We start from the raw sequence: 15,299 nt of genomic DNA on the forward strand, positions 1-15,299 counted from the left end.
AGTTGGTACCATTGCCCCTCATAAAAAATGGAATTTACGCTTAGCCTATAACTCTCATTGGTTGATAGGTCTGTCATTATTGTTATGTTATCTCAGTATTATTTCCCTTTATTCTTTAACAATTGCATAGTTTTATGTAACTTTTCAAGCACTTGATTCCTGTCTCCTGAGACCAAAAATTTGTTAATCTCAACAGAATCTTAGTATCACCTCTCACAGATGGTGTTTAGTATCTACTAACAACTTACAGCCATCTTTCTTTTCATTTCCTCCCCAGTCTTCTTCTATTCTCTCCTTGTCCTCCTTTTCTCTCTCTCTTCCTCCTTCCTTCTCTCCCTTACTCTCTCCCCTCCCTCCCTCTTTGCTGTCATCTTCCCTCCTTTTTTCTCTCTCTCTTCTCTGCCTTCTGTTTACAAGATCACTAAACCCTATATATATGGGATCTTCCTTGAAAGAAACCTGGCAAAGAAATTGCAGTAAGTACACATGTGCTGGACCAGGTTTACAGTGAAAAGCAAGTTGCTTCTCCCTTCTTGCCAGAGCATGTGAGTGGGACAAGTGTCCCACATGCTGATATATTCAACACACTGTGATTGAACCCATGCCAAAGAATGAGGCCCTGTGCTAGGCATTCCATTTGAACAAAAAAGACCTGGAAGTTGGTATCAGCCATAGTAGCAACAAAGATAGATAAGTCTACCAAATTGTGCATTTGGAGAGACTTGTGGAAAAAACTGTTCCAACTAGTCTATAGCAGTGATTCCCAAATTTTGCTGTACATTATACCACCTAGGGGAGCTCTTAAATATTGGATGCCCAAGCTAAACCCCCAACAAATAAATCCCCTCTCTGTGGTGGAACCTAGGCCTCAGTATTTGTAAAGAAGAAGACGAAGAAGAAGAAAAAGAAGAAAGAAGGAGGAGGAGGAAAGAAGGAAGAAGGAGAAGAACAAATATTAGGATTTCCATATGCAACCAGATTTAAGTTAACAATAATTATACATATTCATGGGGTACATAGTAATGTTTGGAACCATATCATTTACAGCGGTCAGGTCATGGTACTTAGTATATCCATCACCTCAAATACTTAACACTTCTTTGTGCAACTAAGTTTTAAAACCAGCACCTTGCTAACTCAAAACGTGGTCAGAACCCATCAGCATTGGCATCGGCTGGGAGCATGTTGCAATGCAGAATCTTCTGGCATTCACCATGGCTTCCACTTTTAATTTTGTGATTCTGTGAGTTGTCTATCGAGAAAATATTTGAGAAGAATACGCAAAAAATTACCCTGACCTCAAAGAGAAATGAAGAGTAGTATATCCCTAAACCTGGGGTAGAATGTGGAGAAGAACCTATTTTGTGTTTTAAGGGAGTGTGTGTAATATGTATACAATTTGAAAATCATGTTCCGTGTTGTAATTCACATGTTGGAAATTTTGTAAATCCTAAAGTTATAGAAAGTGAAACTTCTTTTCTGGAGGGGAGAGGTAGAAGACACAGCAATAATTTTTCAATCCAGGATAGGGTCATTACACTTTTATGTTTAAACATAATGTAGCTAGGTTTTCACTTGTTATGAAATATTTCTCTAAATTTCCTAAAATCAATGTTTATAGAAGTCAAATCACCAGAAAACGACTCATTATGCAGTAGCATAACCAAGACAAAGCACACTCAAAGCAAAGACCAAACCCCACCTCTCAATACCATTTCCTAGCTGCTACTGGAGGGGCTCTTCTTGATAAACCACCAAGATATATGATATTTTATTACCTTGTTGCTTAGGACACTGTTAGACGTCAAACATATTATTTTGTACACACCACACACACACACATGCTGAATGCCTACCATGTACAAAGCTCTGCCCCAAGTGGTGGAAGTAAATTAGCGATACATTCATAAGAAATATTTTTGATGAAATGTGGAAAGTCTTAATTAAACAGAATGAATCTGAGAAGTACGGTGATCTGTCATGATGTTATACTCATATATGTATTTTATAACTGTATATTTTTTCTGTGGAATTTATTCTCACAGTTGTTCAGCCAATTAGGAACAATGGCAGAAGAATTTAAATTCTATTATTTGTGGTAGAAAATGCTAGTTATCTCCTCAATGTCCTTTCTCCCTTTCTTCTGATTAAAAGAACACAGTTAAATGTTCCCAGGTAAAATTACTTTCCCAGATGCCATTGAAACTGGGAATGGCCATGTGACTCAATCTGGCCAATGAGAGGGAAGTGGAATTCGTAGAGTGGGGATTTAGAGAATCTTGTAGAGGACAACGCTTACCTGGCACTCATCTTTTGCCCTTTGTACTACCGTGGGATACAGCACTGCTTCTTTAGCCATAAAGACAAAAGTCAGATTCTTTAAAAAAAAGAAAAAAAGGAAAGATAAGGAACCCAGTTCCTTGTGCAGCTATGTGAGCCCTGAATTGTACATATTACTTATTGACTAAAAAAACTCTCCTAATTGACTAAATCACTGATATCTGTCTTCTGGTAGGAGCAGCCAAATATACAACCTAACTGAAATACTCAGTTGACAGAATAAAGAATACACCACTGGAATAAAGCAGCATTTCACAAATCATATTCTATTTACCACTAGGACTAGGGGATGTTTGGCTATGCTCCAGGATTAATGTATATTTTGCTAATTAGTTACGTAAACAGTGCATACAAAGTCCTGACATACACTGTGAAGCCCCACCTTCAGAAACAAAGGACGTAGTCCCCCAGCTGCTGGTGGTACTGGTGGCCCAGAGCTTTCAGGTCTTAGCCTTCTCCAGGAACTGCCCTTGGCTGAAGAAAGTCACCTTGCCCAAGAGCACAGCCTTTCCCTGGGCAGCCCATATCCAGTAGTGGTCAATGTGCAGGTATATAGACCCAGCCCCTAACATAACTCTGGACAACCCCAGAAAGCCATCCCAGCTTCAGACCTCCCCCATGGGTTTGTCCCAACTTCTTCCTCTACCTGACACAGCCTCTTTCTCTTCCGTAATATAGACGTTGATCCCAAGAGCCATCTATAATAAACTTCCTGCACATTAATCTCTAGGTCAGAGTCTACTTACCAGGGAATCCAGTCTGTAATGATATATTATCATGTTCATATCTCGAAGAAGTCCCAGAGTACAAAAGAAACTTGTTTAATTGGGTTGGGTGCTTAAACTGATTTATAAACCAGAGGTCTTTTAGAATACCTTTCACATCCCCCAGAGTGATTTCTACTAATGTTTAGTTTAGGATGTGCTGGAATCAATTTTAGGTCATTACACATATATGGAATTTAGACTATTCTAACTATCATGAAAGCCCAATGTCAAATCAAAATGTGTATACCGGAACAGAACTATTTAGCCAAATGTCAAAGAAATGCAGCCAAAGTTATATTCTATTTGGATATAATTTTGTGGTCATTATTATTGAAATGTACCATTTCCAGGGTCCTTCCAAAAGCTATGGGCTCAAATTCATTTCACTGCTGATGGTTAAACTACACCCTAAGTTTCCATAGAAATGTCATCTATAAACTATGGCATTTATCAAAAATCAATATAAGAAATAGTCATATAGAAAAAAGTTTCTATATATTTTTTATAAAACTCTTATTGAAACCATCATATATTTTAAAATTCAATGGCTCTATAAGGGGCCATAAAATAAATTCCTCTTAGAGTTAGTACTAGAGAAAAAAAATGCTTCTATAGGAAAAACTGGCATGCTTCTTTTTATTAGCTAATAAGAACCTTATATAACTCATGTTTTCCCTTTTTGTCTTGCTTGCCAGGAAAAGGTCAAAAGCAAAGTTTGCATTTAATCTCAGTAGCAATCCTTAGCCTAGTTTTTTCTGGTATAACAAGCTGTCTCCAACTCCACCCTCTTCCTTTGTTCTTACATTTTTATCCTGTTTAATGGCTGTAACACACCTATGTCTTCTATTTTAAAGACCTTCTGAGAATAAGTAGGCTGAAATAAAAATAAATGTTTCCATCGTGTTTTTTCCACCCTACCTTTCTATCTGCCCAATCCTGCCCCTTTGTTTTATTTATTAGGTTGGTGCAAACATAATTGCCATTACCTTTAATGGCAAAAACTGCAATTATGTTTGCAGCAACCTAATAACTGATGTTGAAGTCCACACCAATTGTGTGTGCAAGGCAGTGCTGATTCAAAGTGTAAGACAATTGTTATCTTCAAGTTGCTTACTGTCTGTGGACGCTGGGAGAAATCACATACGCAAATATATAAAGTGCAAGACAGAAAACAATATGTGTGGAGGGACTCAATGTAGCTGAGAGGAGGGAGAAACCACTTTTGGTTTGGCTGAGGCCAAGCAGGTGCCCTGTAAGGTTTGCATTTAATAGAGGCTGACCAATATATACTCAGATGCAGTGACTGGCTGCCCATGTCCACATGTAATGTGATTAAGTGTCAAAATGAGAATCACAGATAGGAACATAGTACTACATGTTCACAGCCAAATGGCCTTACTGGTAGCTTGTCAAGCTCAGAGAATCTTGGAAAAGAGTCAAACAGCCCTTAATATTTTCCAACCTACAGACAGGTGGGCAGAGATTCAAAAGGGAGTTCTCTGTTTAATTCGTCTCGTTGCTCTGACCCAGATCCAGGGCCTTAGTCCTAGATCCTGAGAGTCCCTCTAAGGAGCACTCCACGTCAATGCAATGTACCCCTCCTTGTGGCAGCCCTGAATTACCCCGCTAAGAGCTCTCTGCAAGAAAGCCTGCTGTAGGGACACCTTCAGCTCTATTGTGCGCTCACCCCAAGGCCAGTGACTGAGCACAGCAGAGGGATGACAGCCAGGGCATATCCTCCCACCCTGAGACTCTTCCAAGGGCAAACTGTGGTCTGGGACTCCCCTTGACCTGGCTAAATTTTTTTCTGAATGTGTTGCAGTCTAGAGCTCTTCCTACCCCGTCCTCCTTCCGAGCCACTCTCACAGTATCAGAAAGACGTTGCTGCCTACACCTGCGCCCTCCTCCTTTATCCTTCAGAGGCAAGGCCCGTAATAAATCTCTTGCACATCTAGTCCCATTTGGAGGGCTGCTTCTCAGACCACCTGAACTGACACGCTCCCCTGACCCTCCTCCTCACCCTCATCCTTCTACTCCCCCTGCTTTTCCAAGGGTCAGCCTCCTCCTGGGTTAAGCACTCACCTTGGGCTGTCCTTTCTCGCTACTCTCTCTCCCTCCCCTGCTGGGTACGGTGGTAGGTTGGGGTGAGGATGGTGCTTAGGATCCTATAAGTGGAGGGGGCAGTGGCACAGGCCTTCCCTCCTCTCCACAAAGATTAACTTAGTGCTGATATCTATGTCTCCTGTAACTTATGCTAAGTCTATTTCCTTTCTCAACTTGAGTTGTATTACAAAGAGCCATCCGCTGTTCGCTTATGCCTCATAAGTTCCAGGTTCAAGGACCAGGTTTTGGCTTAGTGGGAGGAAGACCGGCTAGTGGGGTGGGGGCAGGTGATATGTGATTGAGGAAGACTCACCCTACAGCACAGCTAAAATATGTTATCTGCATTCAAAAAAATAAATAAATAAAGGTTAGTAAGAGGTAGAAGAGAACTTCTGCTTTACATTAAGCTCCCTGCAATTTTTTTCTTCTCACATTTCTTGTCTCTTACTCAAAAAATTTTGCTGTTTGTAGGTGAATAACTCATAGTTGTCATCTCTTCCCTTAAGTTTCTCTCTCACATAATCACTCTCCATATTTACATTAATTTAGCACAAGAAACCAGTAAGCAAATTACTAAAGTTGTTATCTATCGTTGTTGATAGCATAGATTTTCTTAATTCATCTATGTTGAAAGAGATGTACTTTTAAAAATAAATATACTTAAAGTTTTAATAAACTAGTTACAGGCAGTAAATAGCAGGTATGGGGAGTAAATATTAAGTTAGATTGAGAAGTTACTAGTCATTATATTGGTGGTTGCCTTTTTCAGCACACATGTAGGACTAATTGTCATAGCCAATTTCCAAAACCTGTAAAGACTTCAAGAAGGGAACCATTCTATTTGTGTCTTGTCTGACTGGGTTACTGGCATCCTGGCTACAGACCTCCATGTCTCTCTGGACCTGCACACACATCTGCAAGACAATTCTGGGATGTCACATTCCCAACAACTGCTGGATTGTAGTAAGTCTCCAGCAGGAAGCAATTCATCATTAAGCTTTAGAGGAATAAGAAGAGAATGGAAAATCCTTCCTTCTGCTTATATGTAAAATAGCCACATTCCAAGTGAATGCCTAGATATTGTTCCTTTCCAGACTTAAACTCTGACAACCAAGAAAAATCACACCTCTGATTTTAGGGCCATTTTGCTGGGACTTACCTAGGCCCAATGGACACTTAAAAATAATCACTTTATTTAAATATCCTTCAGCCTCCTTCCAGACATGTTTCACAGGCCGAGCTTCCCCTTTCTCCTGTGTTCCTTTTGTTTTCCAGACACACCACAAACCAAAAGGAGCACACGGCCTGTGTTATACAAAATGTGCAGGAACAGGGTTTCTTGAGTGGCTACCCAATTAAGTAAATCTCCTTGCCTGGAGGAAACTAAGTTAAAATAACATTGAGGTCTGTCCCCAAGCCCGCAAAAGAGAAGAAAATGTAAAACCAGAGCTGAAAATTTCCTCTGTTGTGCAATGAGTATTGCAGAATGAGAACTCTCAGATGAAATTTCAAGGAAGTATTAGCATTTTCCAAAGCACAAGTTCAGAGCCCCCCAGTCTCCTAAATGTTGCAGGTTTGGCTGACATTAGTTTTTGGAAGATTACACTGTTAGAAACCATCAGCAATAAAGTGACTACTTGCTATTATAGCCTCTTATTTTATTATATGGTCAAGAGGATTTTCTCTTCTGCTTTTCAGTAATAAACACATGTTGAGAAAGTATGGTATGCTGGGCAGAGACCTGAGAGATCAGCTGCCTCCCAGGTGTTTCCGAACGTAGCTCATACACATGATTCCAGACACACGAAAGCATGCACCTTCTTTACTAAACCTGCAGACAATGAGATTCCACTATCCTTACTGACATTTTTAGGTTGGTGCAACCATTAATGCAAACAGTCTTTCTCCAGGCATAATCATTTCTATGGGCCTACCTGCACAGAAATGTTCCAATTTGAACCGAGTCACTTGACCAAGACAAGTACCCAATCCAGTACAAGTATAGAAAGGGTGGGGGGGAAGAGTCAATTCTAAAAGCAGAGAATTGTAAGAGAGGGATTGAATAGCTCTTTTAGTGTAAGAATTGGCACTTCATATTTTAACCATAAAAGAACTAAAATATATCCCTCATAAAGCCACATTTTATTGGTATGTATGTGGTTCCATAAGGTAAAAACCACCTTAAAGCTAATAAATACTTCATATTCTCCTTGACCTGTGGAATAAATACCCGTGAAGGACAAAGTTCTTGGGATTATGCATCATCTTGTTGGTAAATTTCCAATAAGTCAATGGTTAAGGCATCACACTAAAACAGGCAGTCTTTTTTTTTTTTTTTTTTTTTTTGTGAGCAATAAAGCTGTTTATTTCACCTGGGTGCAGGTGGGCTGAGTCTGAAAAGAGAGTCAGCGAAGGGAGATAAGGGTGGGGCCGTTTTATAGGATTTGGGTAGGTAAAGGAAAATTACAGTCAAAGGGGGTTTGTTCTCTGGCGGGTAGGAGTGGGGGTCGCAAGGTGCTCAGTGGGCAGGAGTGGGGGTCGCAAGGTGCTCAGTGGGGGAGCTTTTTGAGCCAGGATGAGCCAGGAAAAGGACTTTCACAAGGTAATGTCATCAGTTAAGGCAAGGACCGGCCATTTACACTTCTTTTGTGGTGGAATGTCATCAGTTAAGGTGGGGCAAGGCATATTCACTTCTTTTGTGATTCTTCAGTTACTTCAGGCCATCTGGGCGTATACGTGCAAGTCACAGGGGATGCGATGGCTTGGCTTGGGCTCAGAGGCCTGACATTCCTGCCTTCTTATATTAATAAGAAAAATAAAACAAAATAGTGTTGAAGTGTTGGGGCGGCGAAAATTTTTTGGGGGGTGGTATGGAGAGAGAATGGGCGATGTTTCTCAGGGCTGCTTCAAGCGGGATTAGGGGTGGCGTGGTAACCTAGAGTGGGAGAGATTAAGCTGAAGGGAGGTCTTGTGGTAAGGGGTGATATTGTGGGGGTGTTAGAAGAAACATTTGTCGTATAGAATGATTGGTGATGGCCTGGATACGGTTTTGTATGAATTGAAAAACTAAATGGAATAATAGAAGGAGAAAAACAGGTATAAAAGGTCTAAGAAATGGGACGACTCGATGTCTGATTAGAGAGTGCTTAAGGAGATTTGGCATAGTCCTGCCAGCAAAGATTATTTATTTACTTCAAGAGTTAAGAGTGGCAGTTTGGGGATAGCACCAGGAGATATCAGCTGTGATGGCTTGGAAAAACAGTGTAAACCGGCAGTGTAAACAAGAGCAGGGCATGTATGAGTAGTTGAGAACGGTGAATAGGAGTATGACTAGACAGAAGAAAGTAGGGATGACAAGTTTTTTTTTTTTTTTTTTTGAGGCACAGTCTAAGTTGGTCTGGTGTCTGGAATGAGACCGGGGCCGAATAAAAAGGAGCGTCTATACAGAACCTTAAATGGGCTGTACCTTGTAGCATTCTGAGGACAGGCCTGAATTCTGAGAAGGGAAAGTGGTAAAAAGTATTGTCCAGTCCTTTTTAAGTTGGTGGCTGAGCTTGGTGAGGTGTGTTTTTAAAAGACCTTTAGTCCATTCTACTTTTCTTGAAGATGGAGGACCATAAGGGATATAAAGGTTTCATTGAATACTAAGAGCCTGAAAAACTGCTTGGCTGATATGACTAATAAAAGCTCGTCTGTTATCAGACTGTATTGAGGTGGGAAGGCTAAACTGAGGAATTATGTCTGACAGAACAGAAGAAATGACTGCGGTGGCCTTCTCAGACCCTGTAGGAAAAGCCTCTACTTATTTTGAGGGCCTCTAAAAGTATTAAAGCAGCGGCAGCCACTGCACGCAGACATGAGGGCTAGGCTAAAACAGTAAGGTCAAGTTGTTTGGACAGAAAGGCTACAGGGTGTGGTCCTGGCTCTTGTGTAAAAATTCTGACCGCGCTAACCATGCCTAGGAAGGAAAGGAGTTGTTTTGTAGAAGGTGCTTGGGTTTGAGAGATCAGTCGGACACGATTGGCAGGGAGAGCACGTGTGTTTTTATGAGAATTATGCCGAGATAGGTAACAGATGAGGAAGAAATATGGGCTTGATTGAAGTAATGGGGGCTGTCTGTGAAGCTTTGCAGCAGTACAGCCTAGGTAATTTGCTGAGCTTGATGGGTGTCAGGGTCAGTCCAAGTGAAAGCGAAGAGAGGCTGGGATTAAGGGTGCAAAGGAATAGTAAAGAAAGCATGTTTGAGATCTAGAACAGAATAATGGGTTGTAGAGGCAGGTATTGAGGATAGGAGAGTATATGGGTTTGGCACCACAGGGTGTATAGGCAAAACAATTTGGTTGATAAGGCGCAGATCCTGAACTAACTTGTAAGGCTTGTCTGGTTTTAGGACAGGTAAAATGGGGGAATTGTAAGGAGAGTTTATAGGCTTTAAAAGGCCATGCTGTAGCAGGCGAGTGATAATAGGCTTTAATCTTTTTAAAGTGTGCTGCGGGATGGGATATTGGCGTTGAGTGGGGTAAGGGTGATTAGGTTTTAATGAGATGGTAAGGGGTGTATGATCGGTTGCCAAGGAGGGAGTAGAGGTATCTTATACTTGTGGGTTAAGGTGGGGGGATAGAAGAGGAGGACGCAAAGGAGGCTTTAGATTGGGAAGAAGGGCGGCAATGAGATATAGCTGTAGTCCAGGAATAGTCAGGGAAGCAGATAATTTAGTTAAAGTGTCTCAGCCTAATAAGGGAACTGGGCAGGTGGGGATAACTAAAAAGGAGTGCCTAAAAGAGTATTGTCTAAGTTGGCACCAGAGTTGGGGAGTTTTAAGAGGTTTAGAAGCCTGGCCGTCAATACCCACAACAGTTATGGAGGCAAGGGAAACAGGCCCTTGAAAAGAAAGTAATGTGGAGTGGGTAGCCTCCGTACTGATTAAGAAGGGGACGGGCTTACCTTCCACTGTGAGAGTTACCTGAAGCTCGGCGTGCGTGATGGTCTAGGGGGCTTCCGAGGCGATTGGGCAGTGTCAGTCTTCAGCCGCTAAGCCGAGAAGATCTGGGAAGGAGTCGGTCAGAGAGCCTTGGGCCAGAGTTCCAGGGGCTCTGGGAGTGGCTGCCAGGTGAGTTGAACAGTCCGATTTTCACTGGGGTCCCACACAGATGGGACACGGCTTAGGAGGAATCCCAGGCTGCGGGCATTCCTTGGCCCAGTGGCCAGATTTCCAGCAAGTGTAGCAAGCTCCTGGGGGAGGAGGTTCTGGAGGAACGCCTGGCCACTGCAGTTCAGGCGTTTGGAAGTTCTTGTGTGCTGGAGATGTGGCTGGGGTTTGTCTCACAGTGGAGGCAAGGAATTGCAACTTTTTTCTATTATTGTACACCTTGAAGGCGAGGTTAATTAAATCCTGTTGTGGGGTTTGAGGGCCGGAATTTAATTTTTGGAGTTTTATTTAATGTCGGGAGCAGATTGGGTAATAAAATGTATTTTGAGAATAAGACGGCCTTTTGACCTTTTAGGGTCTAGGGCTGTAAAGTGTCTCAGGGTTGCTGCCAAACGAGCCATGAACTGGGCTGGATTTTTATATTTGATGAAAAAGAGCCTAAACGCTATCCGATTTGGGATAAAGGAAAAGGAGCATTAACCTGGACTATGCTTTTAGCTCCAGCCACCTTTTTAAGAGTTAATTGCTGGGCAGGAGAGGGAGGGCTAGTCACGGAACGAAACTGTAAGCCGGACCAGGTGTGAGGAGGGGAGGTGATAAAAAGATTATAGGGTGGAGGAGCAGAGGCTGAGGAAGAATTGGGACCTAGCTCGGCCTGGCGAGGAACAACCTGGGGAGGAAGGGAGAGGTCAGATGGGTCTGTAGAAAAGGAAGATTAGAAAGGCTCAGCGATGCTTGGGGTTGGTACTGAGGGGACAGGCGGGAGGGAAAGAAGGAAGATTTGGGACGAGTTGCACTGGTCACAGAGACTAGGAAGGGACTGATGTGTAAAAGAATGCCTGGACGTCAGGCACCTCAGACTGTTTGCCTATTTTACGACAAGAATTATTTAGATTTTGCAGGATGGAAAAATTCAAAGTGCCATTTTCTGGCTATTTGGAACTACTGTCGAGTTTGTATTGGGGTCAAGCGGCATTGCAGAAGAAAATAAGTCATTTAGGTTTTAGGTCAGGTGTGAGTTGGAGAGGTTTTAAGTTTTTGAGAACACAGGCTAAGGGAGAAGATGGAGGAATGGAAGGTGGAAGGTTGCCCATAGTGAAGGAGGCAAACCCTGAGAAAAGAGAGCATAGAGACACGGAGGAGGGGAGTGGGGTTCTTGCCCTCCAGAAAAGCAGAGAGGGGTTTGGGACACGGAAATAAGGGATTGGGGCACAGAGATAAGAGGTCAGGGTGCAGAAATAAGGGATTGGGGTACAGAGATAAGAGGTTGGGGTGCAAAAATAAGCGATTGGGGGGTTCTTGCCCCCTAGGAAAGCGGGACTTGCTGCTAAGGGTGAAGGAGAAGGGGTTGGGGTACTTGCCCCTGCCCCAGGAAAGCGGGACTTGCCGCTAAGGGTGAAGGAGAAGGGGTTGAGGGGTACTTGCCCCTGCCCCAGGAAAGCAGAGAAGGGGTAGAGACAAGGAGAGAAGAGGTTGAGGTACTTGCCCCTTCCCCAGAAAAGCGGGACTTGCCGCTAAGGGTGAAGGACCAAGGCAGGCGTCCCTGCGTGGTCTGACACCCTTGAAACGTGGCTGAATGATCAGAGAGTCGTCCCTGCAATGATTAAACACCAACGGAAGGTTGCCTTCCCAGTCCGTGACCGGCGCCGGAGTTTTGGGTTCACAGATAAAACATGTCTCTTTTGTCTCTACCAGAAAATGAAAGGAATTGAAATTAAGAGAAGGGAGAGATTGAAGTGTGGCGCCAAGATTGAAAGGAGAAAGAGGTTGAGGGATAGCAAGGGAGGTTGGAGAAGAGAGTAAAAAGAGGCCGCTTACAGCATTTGAAATTGGTGAGATGTTTCTTGGGCTGGTCGGTCTGAGGACCTGAGGCCATAGGTGGATCTTTCTCATGGAGCAAAGAGCAGGAGGACAGGGGATTGATCTCCCAAGGGTGGTCCCCCGATCCGCGTCACGGCACCAAATTTCATGCGCGTCCGTGTGAAGAGACCACCAAACAGGCTTTGTGTGAGCAATAAAGCTGTTTATTTCACCTGGGTGCAGGTGGGCTGAGTCCGAAAAGAGAGTCAGCCCAGGTAGTCTTAATGACAAATTCATATCCAAAAACCAGCACTATCAGACCACAAGTTACAGATATTTTTGAATGAATTTAGTTAACCATTAATTAAGTTTAGCACACGCTAAAGTTTAGGTTCACCTTCCCTCCTCCAAGTCCCCACAAAGATCAATTACACAGGAGTTACCTGGTTTATTTCCATATTAATGCTTGATATCTAATATGGCTTGTTAACATAGCTTACCATATTTTCTGGGCATAAGTGTTTATGGGAAAAACTTCAGATTTATACAAGGTTTTGGACATGTGACTCATATAAACTGGAATAACAGCATTGTTGCTAAAACTTGCCGCTTGCTTTGAAGCCTCATCATACTGTTCTTGGGAAACCATTAAGCAAAATGCCCTGAAGGGTAGGAGAAATTGCATTGAGCAATAAAATGTCAACAAACTGCAGAATTTGAACATCAAGCACTTTCATCTAAATATGCCCTTCTCTCCTTTCACTTGGCAGGGGTTTGGTTTTTGAAAAGTAATAAACTCTAGCACTCTAGTTGACCTGGGATGTGTTTAAGAAATCAAATCTTAGAGCCAGACGCAGTATAACCTTTAATGTGGACTCCCCACCTCGGAAAAACCATAGAATGAGAAATATAAACAGAAAAGTAGAACAGAAATATATATCTCAATTGTCTAGATCTTTAATTTTTTTAAAGAGGGTACACACCAAAACCCTAGGCCAGAAGAAACAATCTTAAATCTGTTTAAACAGGTGCTCAGTTCTTACTATCATCAACAGCAAATGAATATAATCATAGCACAAAATAAGAAGTATATGAACAAGGAAAACCTATTCATAAGTCTGCATAACTTTTATAAACCTGGGACAGACACAGCTCAATCTCAGAGCAGGTTTGCAGTCAAGAAACAGCTGCCCACAGCCAAAAGTAATTTCAAAACAACTGAAACCCTTCACTTATGTTTCTTAAGAACCATAAAGGGGATCTACATTCAAAGACCATACCAATATTTATTAAAACCCCTTTCGTCTTCTACCCTTCCCCCACAAACTTGCTGCCAATCCAACACATTACAATTCACGATTCCCCATAACTTGTCTCAACACGTTATTCTATTTTCTGTCTGTCTTTACCCTCTCTTTTCTATATCACTTTATTATTCAGACTGACCTTACCTCTCTCCTAGCAGAAAAGAATCCCTACTTACAGGAAGAAAAAGAATCTAGAAATTGATCTGGTAAATAGAGAATTCCCTTAGGCTTGGTAGGGTAGAGGAATAGATGGAAAACAACCCACGTGATGAATATGATCCCAACTTATATATTTAACTGTATCATGAATTAAAAACTCCTGAAGGGTAAGAGCTGTAACTTCAGTGTACCCTAAAACTGAGACCTAAAAAATCTGGGAGACATTATGTGGATACATGCTGTTTGCATAGTTCTAGAGATAATGAATGTTTGCCTTGAATGACTCATGTTGATTAAAGCACAGAGAAGGACATCTCTGTTTCGTACCTCAAAAGAGTCAAGTTTCCTTTTGGAACTATAAATCTAATAGGTTACCAATGGAGGTCTAGAATTTCTTGGAGAAGGAAGGGGCAGGAGCCATAACAGAATGCCAGTCATGGACAATGGGAAATGTTCACACCTGCATGTAGAGACCATTGTCTCATGGTTTGGAATAGTAAATCAAGGATTGCGTATACATGAGTAGCATTCATCTTCTAATAAGTTCTATCCTGCAAAATTGGGGATTGTGAATCCAAATGCTTAGAAGAGTCAGGCTGTGTCCTAATTGAGTGACATTGGCAGACTGAGAATTATGGCAAAATGAGAGAACATATCCTATCTAAGCAGGAGTAATTTTTCTATTTCTACTAATTCTTATCATGTAGGAATGCTGGCTCAGTATTGTCAGATTCTCAGTGTTCCAAGATAGCCTGAAAATCCAAATGCTATATGTGATATTCCTCAAATTTTAGGTGTTAGCAGTTTAATATTTTTTATCACTATGACGACCAAATAGCCACACCTGTGGGCTGATGCAGCTCACAGACTACATCACTCCTGGAAAAAAATAATAATAATCAACCTTCAAGAAGCAATAAATATAATATATAAATATTTTGTCTCTTTACTTGATTCAATATGAATATTCAATAGAAAGAATTTTCTGCAAAAACCATTCACCAACAAATAAAAAGGCTTAGAAGAAATCAAACAAGTGGCAACTTTGCAAAAAAATGAATTCAACTAAACATATAAAAAATGTAGTCTCAGGCCAAGAAAAAATCAGAATGAAATAGGAAACTATCTTGAAAGAGGATACCCTTACCCAACAATTCCACTTATTAGAAACCATACAAAAAAATTTTAATTGCACAAAGATTAATACATAAATATATTCATTGCAACAATTTGTAACTGAAAAATTAGAAACTACCAAGTTAATAGGTGCTTGGTTTAAATAAATTTTGTATGACATATCTACAATGTGCAAAACTATACACTCATTAAAAATGATGCAGAAAATTTATTTAGTGGAAAGATTTTCTTGATATTATTAAAAACACAGGTAATAAATACAAAGAAAGTATTATTTCATTTTCTTACATGTTCATATCTTTGTGCGCATATGTCTGGGTCAAAGAAGAAATTACAAAGGAAATTTAAAAATAGTTTGAATGAATGACAGTGAAAAAATAACAAAACTTGTGGCATGCAGCTAAAGCAGTGCTAAGTAGTAAATTTTTAGATTTTAATGCTTACGCTAGAAAAGAAGTAACATTTAAAATAATTATATGTTTCCACATTAAGAAGCTATAAAAAGAAAAGCAGGCCAGGCATGGTGGCTCATGCCTG

At 41.3% G+C, this 15,299-nt stretch overlaps 1 long non-coding RNA gene across 1 annotated transcript in view; it reads right to left on the bottom strand.

Annotated features, from left to right (window-relative positions):
- The window catches only part of LOC130541540 (uncharacterized), a 43,639-nt gene extending 30,964 nt beyond the window's left edge, over positions 1-12,675 (bottom strand). Inside the window, exons 1-2 of the long non-coding RNA XR_008955608.1 lie at positions 12,603-12,675; positions 12,178-12,407 (exon numbers count right to left, since the gene is read on the bottom strand). This is a non-coding gene — a long non-coding RNA (uncharacterized LOC130541540). The remainder of the gene's footprint in view (positions 1-12,177; positions 12,408-12,602) is intronic.
- Between the last annotated feature and the right edge of the window lie 2,624 nt (positions 12,676-15,299).

This window comes from Pan paniscus, chromosome 4, assembly GCF_029289425.2.
Source record: "Pan paniscus chromosome 4, NHGRI_mPanPan1-v2.0_pri, whole genome shotgun sequence".
NCBI classification, from domain to species: Eukaryota; Metazoa; Chordata; class Mammalia; order Primates; family Hominidae; genus Pan; species Pan paniscus.